Source organism: Chelmon rostratus, chromosome 24 (assembly GCF_017976325.1).
Source record: "Chelmon rostratus isolate fCheRos1 chromosome 24, fCheRos1.pri, whole genome shotgun sequence".
Classification (NCBI taxonomy): Eukaryota; Metazoa; Chordata; class Actinopteri; order Chaetodontiformes; family Chaetodontidae; genus Chelmon; species Chelmon rostratus.
The window spans coordinates 10,312,436-10,327,547 of record NC_055681.1 but is presented as its reverse complement, the minus strand read 5'-3'; the positions used below and the strand labels follow the sequence as shown (position 1 = coordinate 10,327,547).

The following is a 15,112-nucleotide window of genomic DNA, read 5'->3' as shown; positions in this document are numbered from 1 at the left end:
TATGATGCAAGTCTTCTCTTCTATACCCGTGTTTCGTATCTTTGCTTCCTGCTGTACTGGGCTCTTAGTCTATTCCCAGTGTACCTATGGGAGGTTGGTTAACCTGGCCTCCCCACATCATGGCCCTAATGGGTTTCAGTGGTGAGCCCTAATTGTATTTGGATCGGGTCAGACTTCTTGTAATGAACCGCTTATCACTGCAACCCAAGACAGCACTCTGCCTGCTGCTATCACGTAGCCACCAGTTCAAGCCTCTCCATGCATCTCGAATCGATTTCCGTCTCTATCCTCTTACCACATGATTCAATTGTTGTGGGGAAAAATTGGATGTAATGAGATGTGAGCTATCACCTCGTAAGTGCTGCTGGCCGCACCTTGCACCTGATTCCACCTCTCCTTTTGCTTGCGTTCACCCCCTGCCATCTGCAGCAGCCATGCCTATCTTTTCTGGCTTCTTCCTTCGTCCCTGAGTGGTTTTCTTTTCCTGCCCTCACATTCATATCAACATCTCTACTGTCTAATGTTTCCTGTGATTGGTCTTTTGTCTTTTCCCGCTCCTCTCCTCAATCTCTTCAGTACTTTATTGAGACAGAGGAGAAAAGACTGAGAAGCTTTTGCAGTGCTCAGACATCTCTCTTTCCGTTCGGTTATCTAATTTGGAAGTGTTTCCTGCTTCCCTTGTTTTCATCCTCTCTAAGCTTTTGCTTTATCAAGACATCCATTGACGTATTCATCTCATCAGCCTTCATCCGACTATTTTCCGTCACACTCATCTTCATCCCCCAGTTTTCTACCCCCTTCTCTTCATTTTCATTCTTGAACCATGGACCTAGGAGACGGACTGCAAGAGGAGGAGGTGTCCACCAGCTCCTCTGCCTCCTCTGACTCTTCTTGGACATCATTTGACCTAAGCACTGACCTCACATCAGTCAGCTCTGACCAAGTCTCCACTCCTGTGACAGCTCCCAGTGGCTGTAAACCGTTCATTGACCGGAACTCGAAGAAGTCTCCTTCAGTCAAGGCAACCAGGGAGGTCGTATGGAAGGAGACGTCTTTTCTTGCGAATGATGAGTAAGTACATCTCGTAATGACTCGAGCATTCATCAGGGACAAGGTGAAGATAAGTGAGAGAAACACCTCCATGTGCAATCTAGTGGTTCAAAATAGGAATTTGGCCACATTTTTATTCAGTGCAATCAGATGACTTAAAATTGACTTTGGCACAGTGAAGCACAGATTCATATTGCAAATAGTCCTTGTCTGCATTTGTTGCATATGTCACAGGAAGATGGACTGTTGTGGCAAAGAGAAAAGAGTCTGCAGCCATGCTCGTGGCTCTGTGAGGCTGTACCCGGGGCACAGCATTCCTAAAGTCTGCACAGCTAGCATGCTTCACATGATAATGAACATGCAGATGTTTAGCAGGTGTTTACCATATTCACCTATTTATTTTAATGCATGCTAAAATTCGCTGATTTGCACAAAACATGAAGTCCAGATGAGGCTGATGGGAATGTTGCAGGTGTTTGGTCTTTGGTCCAATGCCAAAGTATGAGAAAAAAATTTGACCTGATGAAGTCAGGACTGCTAAAGTCGTTGGAATTCATCCTCTGGCGAATATCTGTATCACACTTGGTGCAAATCTGGAGCGAAAGATAAACTTTGACTGGCTGATAACACTGTATTGGACACATTTTGACATGGTGGAGCTAGATGAAAAATCAGGGGATGACCAAATTCATCAGGATTCATCCTCTGGGGACCATGAAAGTACTAAATTTCAAGGTAATGCATTCATCAGTCGATCAGATATTTAGATCTACCATAGATCTACGGATCTACCAATAGATGACACCATCTCTCGAGTCACACCGTTAGCATGGCTGAAGAGAGGCACAAAAAAAAAAGTCAACACGGCTGCATGTCAAAGTGTCCTTGAAAACAAGGCGCATCATTCATGTCACCGTCATAAAATGCCTGGATGACTGTGCGTGTTATGTTCAAATTTCATCAAGGCAACAGTTAACATGCAATTCTCCATGCTACAGTCAATTTTGAATGTGCCGCCTTGGTTTGACCTGTAATTGGAATAACACTCGTCAGCTTTTCAGCATGTTTTAGCCGGTGCCTGAATGCAGCATGAGATCCATTATTTCCCACGTTTTCATCAAAATTCAATCAGTGAGTTGAATCTGTTCTCATACATCTCTTCTGTGTCATGTATTACACTCATGTAGACGGCAGCGTAATGTAACCAGTGCAGCTGATCGATTGGTCGAAACACAGGGTCTGATCGTGTTTTCATGAAGCCCAGCAGTGTCTGCACACTTTTTGAGCTTGTGATGCATCACATTGATATTTTCATAAAGGTGTTTGAGTCATTGCACATGAATGCAAGCGTTCTCGCCGAGACTTTGCTTTCAGCCCGCAGTGGTGATGATTATCTGTTTCATCTGGTTTTAATCAGGAGTGTTTCTGTAATGGGAGTCTGATTCCCAGTGGCAGGACTGTGAGAGCGGATAAAACGAGACCTGCGTTAGTTTGGATAGAGACCATAAATCACCTCTCCTTGAATTCTTCAGAGAATCATCGTCTCTGCCAAGTGGGAAAACCCGGGGTGTTGTTCATCAAGCCTTTCTTTTTCTCTCTCCTTTCTTCGTCTCCACTCTCCATCGCTCCGCCATGACCCGATATATATAATTACCCTTCTGCAGAAATACAAAAGTCTGAGCACATTCACCGGCTGACACTCCTCATGTCTTTAAATCACCCCGAACTCCTTGTGGGGTGTTCAGTATCTTTCGACGGGGACTGATTAAACTTTGGTTGAGGAATATATCCGAGCCAGCTGAGGAATATAAATGTGTTTTTGGTCTTTTCTCTGTCTTTGTCAGTAGCTTTGATTCCATCTGTGAAGTGGAATGTCTGAATGCAAACTGCAAAAGTCAGCTTGTCTTTTTTTGTGTATTTTTAACCGTTTTCACATTCAGTCTTGTCGACAATGCTAACTGCTCTTGGGTTAGGCTTAAGGTAGATGTATTTATATATGTAACGGATGTACAGATTTTACAAAAATGCATTTACTTAGTACGTTATAAATTGCAAAACACTATACTCATTTTTTTCAATTTTGATCTAAATGAATATATATAATTTGATATTTTGGGAAACATGCTTGTGTCCTTGTGTGTTGTGTCCAATGTTCAGGAGTGCACCTAAATTACCAACACTGCTGAAACACATTGTAAAAATGGTGTATCGTCTTTGTTTAAACAGAAGACAAAAAGAAATGTGACAAAAACAGCTATTTGTTTATGCTATATGTTTAAATTTGGAGATCGCTATGCTAGCTGTTTCCCCCTGCCTTCAGTCTTTTCGCTAAGCTAAGCTAAGCTAAGCTAGTTTCTTGGCTGCAGCGAAATTTGCTTGCCAGTAGGATGGAAGCAGTCTGTTGCCCGCCTCATCCTGGCACCTCCCCTTTCTGCGCTCTCTCCTCCTCCTCCTCTCTGACTCAGCAATGTGCAGCTCCTTCTGCTGCATTTAAAGCCTAAAAAGGCCACCGCGGTCAGCGTGCTCAAACCCCATTGGCGGGCGCATTTAAGCAAGCTTAGCACTGATTGGGCCATCTGGAACGGGACGGGATGCCCCACGTGAGATTAATAACACATATGATCACATAATTAGCGTTTCTGAGCGCAAATTCTGTGACTCGTGTTGTTTTTGCCGGAGTTTTATGAACAAAACGGAAAAAAATAAAACGCTCCCAGATGTAAAAGGGGAGGGATGGGGAGAGGCAGCCTGAAGAGGATCAAACCACAGAGGGAGAGAGCTCGAGATACAAAGAAACAGAGGGAAAAGCAGATAAAGAGATTGAGCGTCTCTCTACTTGCTGGTGAATCACCTGACCCCGATCGCCACTCGTCTGGAGCCTCTGCCCTCGATTCCCGGCGTTCCCCAACTCTCATCACTTCTCTGTCTTCTCATTTTGTTGCTTTCCCCTCCACTTCCCGGTACCTCAGCAGCTTCACAACCAACTTTTTCTTTTCGTCCGTCACCCCACCCTCGCTGACCCAAGCATAAAGTAATTTGCCGGCATTTGTGGTTATTGTTTTCGCTGGAGCCTGCCTCTCCGCTGGTGGTGGATTAGGATACAGTCGGGCACATGATGGCACACTGAGTCATGAGGTAAGATAATATGTAGCATTTACTCACATCTCATATTCCGTGACTGGATGATGGATTGATGCGGTTTGTCTTCTCATTTCACGGCTATTTAATCTAGAAATGAAAGTGTTTCCAGTGCCCCCCCCCCAACCTTATCCTCCTGTGCTAACTGCATTCTGTCCTACACTTGTTTCAAGCTCTGTGGTTTTGACACAAAATTTGAGAGGATTTAAAGTCAGGCTTTGGTGTGAGGCACGTGGTTCCCAGCCTGGATCTAGTAAACAATCTAAACACTTGGCACACACTGTTTCACTTGAGGCATTAATACGTGATGGATTTTTAGTGTTTAATGAGTCTTAACTGTTGAATTGTCCTCCCAATCGTGGTAGCAATGGAGTATCAGTCATGATGAGCTATTAAGTGTATTTGGAACCAAACTGACAGTACTTGAACTTAAAGCTAAGCTAATCATGTTTTTATATTTCTACTAGTGGATTCATTGATGATGGGTTAGAGAATTATCCCCCGACTCTGCGTGCCCCTCAGCTCTTCGCCATCTGTCAGCGTCTTTCAGCTCACTAGCCCTGTTTCCATCTGTCATCAAGTGAGTTTAAAGTGAAATTTTCAAATGTCCCTAAAAGAAACGAAATGCAAATTAGGCCAATTCCACAAAGTTTAGAGAGAATCAACTAGGCTGCGCTAGTTTTGTCAGAATTTGGCGGTATAAGCTGCGGTATGCATGGATGTAATAAACAGAGGAGAAGAACAAGGAAGACTGGAAACAACCACCTGAGAGAAACATGGACTCCATATTTCATGCTGTGCAGAGACGAAGATGATGAAGCCAGTATCATTGTGGGAATATCCGGGAGGACGACGACGGTGGAAACAGCTTCTTCTTTGGGATTTGTAGCAGAAACAGCTGATCAGCCATGTGAGTTATGTTCGCTACATCATCAGAACTAAATCGGCAAACTCCAACTTAACGCGGTAACACTTTTTCGAAAAAGGAAAAAACCACCTTCAGCGAGAATGAAAACGCCATTTTCAAAATTTTCGCTTTTCGAATACGGTACTTCAAAATGTCCAATGTGATGGAAACAGATATAGTTTGGTTTTAGGGCAACGCAACTCTCATCACCCTCGCTTCTGCGCATCCGGCACCAAACGACAGGCGGGCCAAATTAGCGACTAGCTGGTGAACACGGTGGAAAGTTCGGCAGATAAATGACCAGATATTCCCCTGAGGAGTTGGTTGAGACCAAATTGCTTGATACTTCAAATAAATAGTCTCACAAGTGCAGTCAGAGGTACTAAGTCCAATGAATTGTGGCGGAAAGAGTAGCAGCATATGAAATGACGTCAATGAGGAATCTGAGCTTTAAAAACTTTCCTAACCTGATTAGCATCCCTTTGGGGCAGTTGGCTCCCTTTTAAATTAGTCTATGGTTACACCATCTCCATGGTTTCACAGTAACATGGTCGCAATGTGATGCCAGAGTGGCTTTTACGATCAAGTCACACTAGATCACGTTATATGGCAGGTCATTAAAGCCACATTTTGCTCACGCTGGATGTTTAGTATGGAAGTGGAGGTCGAAAAGGAAACTGTCTGTTTGTTCTTGCCGAGACGACTGAATCAGCTTCGTCTGATGCATCGCATTGAAAATTTCGACCTTTAGCTGCCGCGCTCTCATTGGACCACCAGCCAAAGTCGCGAGCGCAGCCGGACGCGCGCGGAATGCAGACTCGTGTGTGTTGCGGCCTATCAGAACGAGACATCTTGACATTTAATTAAAGTTGTTATTTTGGGATGATACACGCGAGATTCATCAAAAACTGGAGCGGCGCGATCTGAGATAGCACATTTAGTCTGTTTGAGTAAATATTGACCTTTAAGCGGCGATTAGACGCGGAGACAAGCTGTCGAGCTCCCGGACAATTAGGGAACTTACTGGTGCAAACAACAACAGTGTGGAAAAGTGAAGCACAGGTTTTCTGTGCCGGTCAGACAGAATCTATTATCTTTTTAATGAAACAATGGCGACTCTTGGCGCTCTGGAGTGAGCCGTCTGTTGCATCAAATCCACCAGATGAGGCTCTCTTAGCTGTGAACGGCATGTGAGTGACAAAGATCATAAGGATTGATGCTTTTGTTGGGCACAATGTTGTATTTTGACATTTAACATTGACCTTGAATTTAAAACCAGTCGTCTTCTCTTTTGCAAAACATCCTCCTCCCTCCGTTTGTCTCTCCATTCGACCGCTCTCCCTGATTTTACCCGCCTTTTTCTCTCCCAACTCTATCTCTATCTCTATCTATCCCTTGAAAAACCGCATAAGATTACATAAAATAGAGCTCATGATAATAAGTGGATAAAAAAATACTAATGATGAATTTCCTTTACCTTACTGAGACTGTTTCGCTGGCTTTTCCCCGTAAACAAACAGGGTTACATAAAATCTACAAAGCCTCCAGATGGACTCCACCGAGGTCCAGTTATTTGGCTTGGAGTCATTTCCAGCACAACATGCGCATAAAACACACACACACACACACACCTGTACGTGTGTGTCCTTCGAGCATTTAGGTGCTTCTTCCTTAATCCCGTATTTGTTCCCTACACGCCCACCTTTGCCACCGCCATCCACCTGAAACCTCGCTTCAGTTCTAAATCCTAACCTTTGAAGCGGGGCGAGCTGACACATGTCTGCAATTTTAAATGGAGAATTTGCTTGTGCAAAATAAGTGGGTTACATCAGGAAAGACAGTGATCTGTTTGCCTTTTTTCCATGTAGTTGTGATCCCTATCTGCAGTGGAAAACGCCAGCTGGTTGATACCTGATATTTCAGATCGACACAATATACCATCTCAGCAGATATTTGAGTCTGACTGTGATGTTTTATCTTGCCGGATATAAAATTAGACACACCGGGGTCATGAGTGTGTACAAATCAGTGGTCAGGTCCCTGTAGACGTGGCTATAGATAGCTACTTGGCCATCAGTCACTACCAGGTGGCATCACAGTGGAAGCGAATGGAACTGGCCTCCGCTGAACAGGAGTGTGCAGGACGAGCATTATATCTGCAAACAGACCACAATGATATGACTAGTTAGTGTGTGGAATACTCTTTAAAACAGTCATCAATCATGATTGTGTTTGCCAAAAATGCCTCGTCACGTCTTCAAAAGCCGCTAAATTTCCCTTGACTGCAATTTAGGTCGTTGTGAAATACATCCATTTGCATTTTGCAAGACAAATAAGCTTGTGTTTCAATATGCAGGAGCCAAATTCAGCTGTCAAAAGAAAGATGTGCTGAGCCACAAAGGGTGACTGCGGAGGACGTCGGACCGTGCAGTCGTAAATCAGAAGGGTAATCAGACAGGCGGCACTTCTTCACCAGCCAGTTCGATGTTATAAGCTCGAGTGTTTTGAGATTGTAGGTGCTGTATATCACTTGGTTTATCCCAGCAACGCGTTTATTGAATCAGGCCAGCAAGACCTCCAGGAGGCCCGATTTCCGGCGGCTCTGGACCTTCCCACGCTGCCAGAAAATGCGCTGAAAGTCACCTCCCCTCTCTTCCTTTTATCCACTGACGCTGCTCCCAAATTTCTCTGCTTGCTGTTGATCCTGACAGGGTTTGCTTGCGTCACTTTAGCAAGAAATTTGTAGCAAGCCAATGCAGCACATACTGTATTTCAGCAGCCGTGCACCTGGCAAACAGTCAGGACTGAAGATATACATGTGGAATGGTTTGTTGACATGCTGCTCTCTGCTTCCACTGCCCGATCGCTGGAAAGTCTTTTTCTTTGTGGCTTCTCTCTAGATCCTTTTGTAGCAGGGGCACAGCAGGAGTGCACAGGCGCTGTGTAGCACAGGTCAGCAGCCCTATCAAAGAGAATTAGTGAAATATATACTGGATTTTAGTCTGACACAAGCAAAAACCCAATGATCAGGAAGGGTTTGAGCATCGTCCATCGGCTGCTGACAGGTAATTTTGTGGGCTGTCGTCCTAACTGATCATCACCGCTTGAGCTTTGAAAGTGGCCGACCAGCAAGGTCAGCGGAATCGATTGAACTTTGAGTGCAGCGAGGTGTACAATGTGCGGCACGCGATGCTTAGGGTGGCATCGGGGCGAGGTTTGGCATCTTGGAGCTCACCTTGATGAGCTTTGTCCCTCTTGTATTCCAGAGAATCCACCGCACACCATTGAATTTATGTCAGGACCTTCTTTTTAGAGGCACTCTTCCTCTGTTGAGGTTTACTCCAGTTACTATTGAGCCAAAGTAGGTTGCATCATTTTGTTTTTATGTCTGTGAATTTGTGGCTTTTAGCAGCCAAAGAGGAATTTCCATTCTACAATTCAAAACATACACACGATGGCTCATTTATGAGCCGATTCCACTCGATAATGCTTAACCTTTTGTGCACGAGCTGTGCAAACCTCTTCTAATGCACAGCATCGGTCTGGTTGTGGTCAGCCGTATTCATTTCCTGTGTTGCTACATCTTTTAAAGTCAGTATATTTTGTCATTTAATATTACAAGTATTCATTAGATATAGTTTTTGATTAGCACAGATTGTTATTTTCCTTTTCTCTTTCTTACTTTGTGAACAAACATAGTTTTTGTGTCATTACATAAAGTTGATGAAATTATTTTATAGCCAAGATATCAAAAATAAAACCTCAGATGGGTCACTTTTGACTAATATTGTGCATCAAAGGGTTTATTTTGAAAAGTCTGTCAAAACTCTGCCCTTGAATTCTTATTGGTCCACATGTAAATGCAGAGGGAGTGAAGATTCCCAGCAACGGCCCTCCTCCTCTGCCTCTGTTGTAGCACCGGCGCCCTACACCCCCACAGGGACCGGACGGTGGGGATTTTACTGTGCGTTTAAGTAATTTCATGTCGCTTGTGCTCGGCCTCGACTTCACTGAGAGAAAAGGGAGGGAGGGGGGAAGTAGTTTATGCGATGGTGTGCGAATAAATTCCCTCTCTTGCTCTACACAATCAGACTTTATTGTCGCCTTGTTTATCTCCTCAACTGAGTCAGCAAGGACGGCTGCACTATTCTGTGTCCTTCTCTTATTGTATGTACATGATTGTTGTGTTAAGCTCTCGCCGCGTGCTGCACGCCCGCAGGCACGGCTGACCTCTGTCCGCTCCAACCACACAGAACCACAACCATCGATTTCTCATGCATTCACACACGTATGCGCACATGTGGTGCGCAAGAAACGTCCACTGTGTCACACACACACACACACACACACACATCCTGGCTCTGTGGTATCGGGGTTTAAGAGTAGCCTTAGACATCTTTGTGTCTGAGATACACACACACACACACACACACATGCTCGCTGTAAGTACAGCTGCTGATGTCTGCGCTTAGTAGCAGCTCTAAAGTTGGCACACATCTGTTCATGCATTGATCCACCCGCTTTGTGTGCAAGCTGTGTGTGAGGAAAGGGACTGTGTGTGTGTGTGTGTGTTCTGGACACACTGTATATCACACATCTTGTCATCTCTCTGATGATGCCGTGTGGGGGAGGTTTTCCCAATATTGTCCCCTGCGATCTCACACCGCATGACACTCCCAGCATTGCATGTGTGTGCGCCGGTGTCCGTGCATGTGTGTGTGTGTGTGTGTGTGTGAGTGAATGGAGTTTATCCCCGCTGGCCCAGATGCCCCGGCTAAATCCATCACCAGCGGTGCTGCACAGCGGTGCTAAGCTGGAACATTTGGCACCAAGCTAGGAATGAAAAAAAGAAAAAGAAAATCAGGAACACACTCAGACATACACATATGCACACACACATAGAAAATTGAGTTTGGGGATTTTTTTTTTTTTAAGAGATTCAGAGGTGGATTTTTTAGTGGAGGAGTTGGACTCGGGGAGCAGGACAGGAGCTCTTTCTCTGACGCTCTGAGCCTTTTGGCGGTGGTGGGGCCGGGGCGTCCATCCCACTCTCTCCACCTGCTCATTCCTTCATCTGTCCGGTCCGGCTGGCAGGATGGAGCCGTGCGACGACGATGACGAACTGGGAATGTTAACCGCTTTCCAGTAAGTGCTGGTCTCCCTTGACGCCTCTGGTTGCTGCTTGTTGTCGTCACTGATCAGGACACAAGTCATCTCCATGTTGGACTGATTCGGAAAGTAGAATTTCGTTGAGTTTGAGATACATTTTCAGCTACGGCCGCCTCTTTCCGCACTACCTAATCAGAGTGTTAAAGCTTTTTGGTGGGGGCTTTGTTGATTAAGCTCCTTGGGAGGTTTACATGGAGGTTGCTACTGGTTGTTGGAGCCTGTCGTGGGCCTCTTGCCTCGAGTCACAGATTCTGTATGAACACTGCCGTGCTGTTTCTCACCCATTTTTGGTGACTGATCTTTTGATGCCTTCCCCGACTGCTGTTTTTGTTGTTATCTGAAACAACTTAGTGCCCATGGATTATGCGTTTTATGGATTAAGCGTACATATGTGGCGTTTTTTTTTCTGCTTGTTAGCCAAAATCAGCTCTGCATTGTGTCTAATGATGGCACTTTGAGTGTGGATGTGATGTGAACCTCGTGCAGATAAATATTTTAGAGAAGCTGAAAGTCGTGACTGAGCAGGAACCAGAATGTCATGATGAACAGCGGTGCATCAGTTACTGACATGAAAGTAACAAGACACGAAAAAGTCTGAACAACAAAGTACACATACAGTATGTACAGCCCCAATTCCAACAAAGGGAAATAAGATGTGTGAGACATAAATGAAACAGAATGTGATATTTTCTCATCCTTTTTGATATATAGTCAACTATAAAAGACAATATATTTAATGTCTGACCTCACCAGCTTCATTGATTTTTGTAAATATCTGTTTGGATCATTCCACAGGTAAACAGGCTGATTGGTAACAGGTGATAGTATCATGATTGGGTGTGAAAGGAACATCCTGGAAAGGCTCAGTGGTTCACACGCAAGGATGGAGCGAGGTTCACCACTTTGTGGATTGCAAAGATTGCATTCTGTATTTATGTTTTCTCCAGTGTCCCAACTTTTTTGGAACTGGGATTGTAAACGTTTTAGTAGATTATGAAGAATCGCCCATATTGGTATGATACTATCACATTATTGGATCATTATTATTGATGTAGCAGTATGTAAGTGGTACACTGAAGGTGAAGCTAATTCAATCTACTGCTTCACTTGATTTCGATCTCTATTAGTGCATCATATTTTCTGGATTAATCACAAGTTTGGATGTTAAATCTTGATCTGAACTGGCTGCTGTATGTAGCTGTGAAATAAATGCAGTGGAATAAATGTACTTACTTATTTTCCGCCGCTAGTTAAAAGTGCACAAACCTAATGCGTGAGGCATGTTGTGTTGCATGCGTTTCGATTTTGCATCCCCAGTCAAATTGTACTGAATGGGATGCAAAATGGCGATCATATATTATCAGTCTTCTCTGATGGTCTGATGGGAACGAGGTAGTTGTTTTCTGATGTGTTAAAGACAGGAAGCTGTACCTGATCGACTCACTGACTGCTAGCGTTACGGCTAGCGATCTCCTTGAAGTCAAGAGCATCACCGTCCCTTTTTTCCTCGTCATCCCTTGACTATCATGATCCGATCTGAGCAAGCTGATGGATTTAATGCCGGACTGTCTTGCTGCAGGCTTTAAAGCAGCCATATTGTAATCTTGCTCATGAACTGACGGCACGTGAGTCCTCCGTTATGTAAGGCTGAGGTGGCTCCAAGCAGCAGAGGAGTCCAGGACCTTGTAATTACTGAACACATTAGAGATTACATCATGGATTGAAGGGCTTTAGCTAGCTGGCTGCTGAGAAGTATGGCCATGTGTGTGTCGTGTGGTCTCAGAAATGTTCTTACTTTGCATATACATTTGTATGCTTGTCGCTTTTTGGACTGTGCATGCTACTATGCACTATGTATACCGTGTGTGTGTGTGTGTTGCAGGCTGCAAAGTTCTGGAGTTGGCTTCCCGACCATACTGAGTAAGCGAGGCTCCGGAGGGGATTTAATTGTTTTAATATTGTCCCTTCAACAGCCGGATGGTGCGTTTACTGATTGTCAGTTGAAGTGATAATCCACATATAAACCCACAGGCACACTGAATCATGTGAGTGATGAACTGTCAGCAAAACAAATGTATTTTTTGATGGATTTGGAATAAGACATCATGGCCGAGCAGTGATTTCCAATCAGGGGGTACATGGACAGACTGTTGAGTGGCTCAACTAATGAAAGAAAAAAAGAAAAAATCAAGGTTGGGAACCGCTGACACATACAGTCGGATGTGATTTGTTTACAGTGCTCACATTTAGAGCTGTCATATTCAGACACATGTCATGGCTGATTGAAAAGACTTGAAAAAAATGTGATTAAACTGAGAAAACATGCCAAATATGAAGTGTTTTCACCCTGAAAATCACTTTTCTGTCTCGTATCATGTCCCAGTTATCAACAGAAGGTGTGTTTTCAGGGGTGGCGCAGAGCATTTTGTTTTGCGGCTACAGAATAGATAATCAGTCCTCGAACATGTAACTTCATGGTGCTGCAACAGTTGGGAGAGAAGGTGCAGAATAGAAGTGAGTTTGCCCTTCTGCCTCCTTTTTTTTTCTTTCTACCTAAACATAAACCCATACAGCTGCTGGTCAGCGGTGGACTGCGAGATTGAGGAAGCGCCAGATCGCGGCATCATTGTCGAAGGATTACAGCAACGAGGTGATGGGTCATTGGCCGGGAAACATGTGGCCCAGAAAGCAGACAAATGAAATTTGATTCAGATTCTGCCCTGCTGTGTCAGTCAGTCAGACAGGCAGGCGTGGACTGATTTTCTCTTCTTCTTTTTTTTTTTTTCAATCTCTCCACCTGCTGTTTCTGGTTTTCAAACCACTGATATTCCAAATATTTGAATGTTGACTCAGCAGCTGCAGAATGAGTGACACACATTGATACAGGTGAAATCAAGAGAGCCTGCTGTGCTGCTTTTCTCGTTCCGATTGTACTACAGAAGGCTTGCAGCTAAACTAAAATCGGTACCTCTGGTCTGTAGTCTGGAAAATAAAACCTGGCAATGAGAACATAACATAAACTAAATTTAGACTCTATGTGTTTATCTGTCTGCGATATTTACAAAGAACGTGACTTTTCACTGTATGTTTGCTATATTTTTGCATTTGTTCTTGGTATATGATATAACTATAATTAAGTTAATTTTTTTTTATATTTAGTGTCATTTTGTTTCTTTTAAACCATTTTGCATAGGCAGGTCAACCAGAATTACTTCTTTAATCGTTGGCCTCTGCAGTTTGGGAGAAACAGTTTCAACTTTCTTTACTATTGTGCACACCATTGCTAAAGGAAGAGGCTGTATATTTAGTAGAACAAGGCCGAAACACAACAGATGTAAGACTAAGATAAAACCAATACAAAAAAGCAGCTGGATTCCACATAAGGGCAATACCAAGTTGAGGCTCTGGCCTGTGGTGCTGTAAAGGTGTACATCATAGATATAATCAAAGGAGCTAAGAAACTGACTTGCACGTGCACTTGCATCATCCAAAAATCCCCTGCAGGATCTCTTTTTTTCCCATTTTTATGCAGTTTTATTCTCATTGTACATTAAAAAAAATAAAATTTTAGTGAAAATTGGAATGTGATGAAATTCAGTGGTTTCCAGTAGACACTCTCGCTTTTCTAATGCAAGCGAAAGAAGACACCTCATCTGCTTTGTGAGAGGCCAAATCCAATTCTCTCACTCTCAGAAAAAAGTGCAGAGAAGTTGTGCGTCTAATGAAAGTGCTCTTCCTTTGATTATAATCTGCTGTCGCTCCACCTCTGTGCCCCGCTGCGCTGCAGGATGTTTGTGCTCGGATTGGTCGGGTCGGGCTGGAAGGGCCTTGAGGCCAAATCGGTCATAGGCCGATTAGTTTGCTGGCAGGCGCCGAAAGTCTGGTCCTCCTCCTCTTCTTCCTCTTCTCTTCTTTCCTGTCACATGGAAATTCATGTAAATTCCTGTTTGGCCGCAGAAAGCAAACTGAAATGATTTGGAATGCGTCGCTGTGACAATCACCGACTCCGAACTCGAAAATCCAGCATTTCTTGAAGGAATTGTACAAAACAGACACACAACAGCAGACTTTTCCAAACACTTCTTGAGTTTTATTTATTTCCGTCCCCTTAACGTTACGCTACAGGCTTGCAATTCTGCCAGCAGAAATGGGATGTCGGCTTCCGCTGTCGCTTTGATCTGACAGCAAATGTCCGGTAAACTACCTGCTGCTGATTGCATGCATCGTCTGTGGCTGAATCTGTGACCGTTCAACGCCATCCATTTGTGAATGCCTAGAAAACTGCAGACAACTTGCCAAAGTCGAGCTCTAATTATAGTGTAGATACTTATTCAAAATAGAAATATTGCATGGTGCTGTCAAAGTTTGCAAAATCAAATGCGATGCACCAGCTGACGTATCTGATGAATCAGAATTGGGTGTGGACATGTAAATGTGTCGTAAAGTGCAGTATTTTCCTGCTGTTTTCCAATTGCATAGTGATGAGTGGGGCACAGCTGTCCTGAAAAACAAAGCCATGGGTAATGACCTTAATTATTCCCCCAGCTCTTCCCACAATGAAGCTCTAACTCTTGTCTCCAGCTTTTTTATAATGTGATTATAGCAGAGGCCGTAATATGGAGGCCAGGTAATAGGGCTGCAGATTGCTTACGTGGATGGAGGCGTGTTTGCGCGCCATTACTCACCATGTTTTTTGTTGTGGTTGAAAAAACTAGTCAAAACCGGGAGATGGGATTTTGGAAATTGTCAGTGTTCCTTGTTCCTGAGCAGGCTCGGGATCACCTCATCAGGCCTGTAGGAATAAAATTGCAAGTAGCTTGATTTGAGGTGAAAATGTTGCAGTTTGTT

At 43.9% G+C, this 15,112-nt stretch overlaps 1 pseudogene; it reads left to right on the top strand.

The window, feature by feature from the left end:
• The first annotated feature begins 823 nt into the window (after positions 1-823).
• LOC121627115 overlaps positions 824-15,112 on the top strand; it is a 70,623-nt pseudogene continuing 56,334 nt past the window's right edge.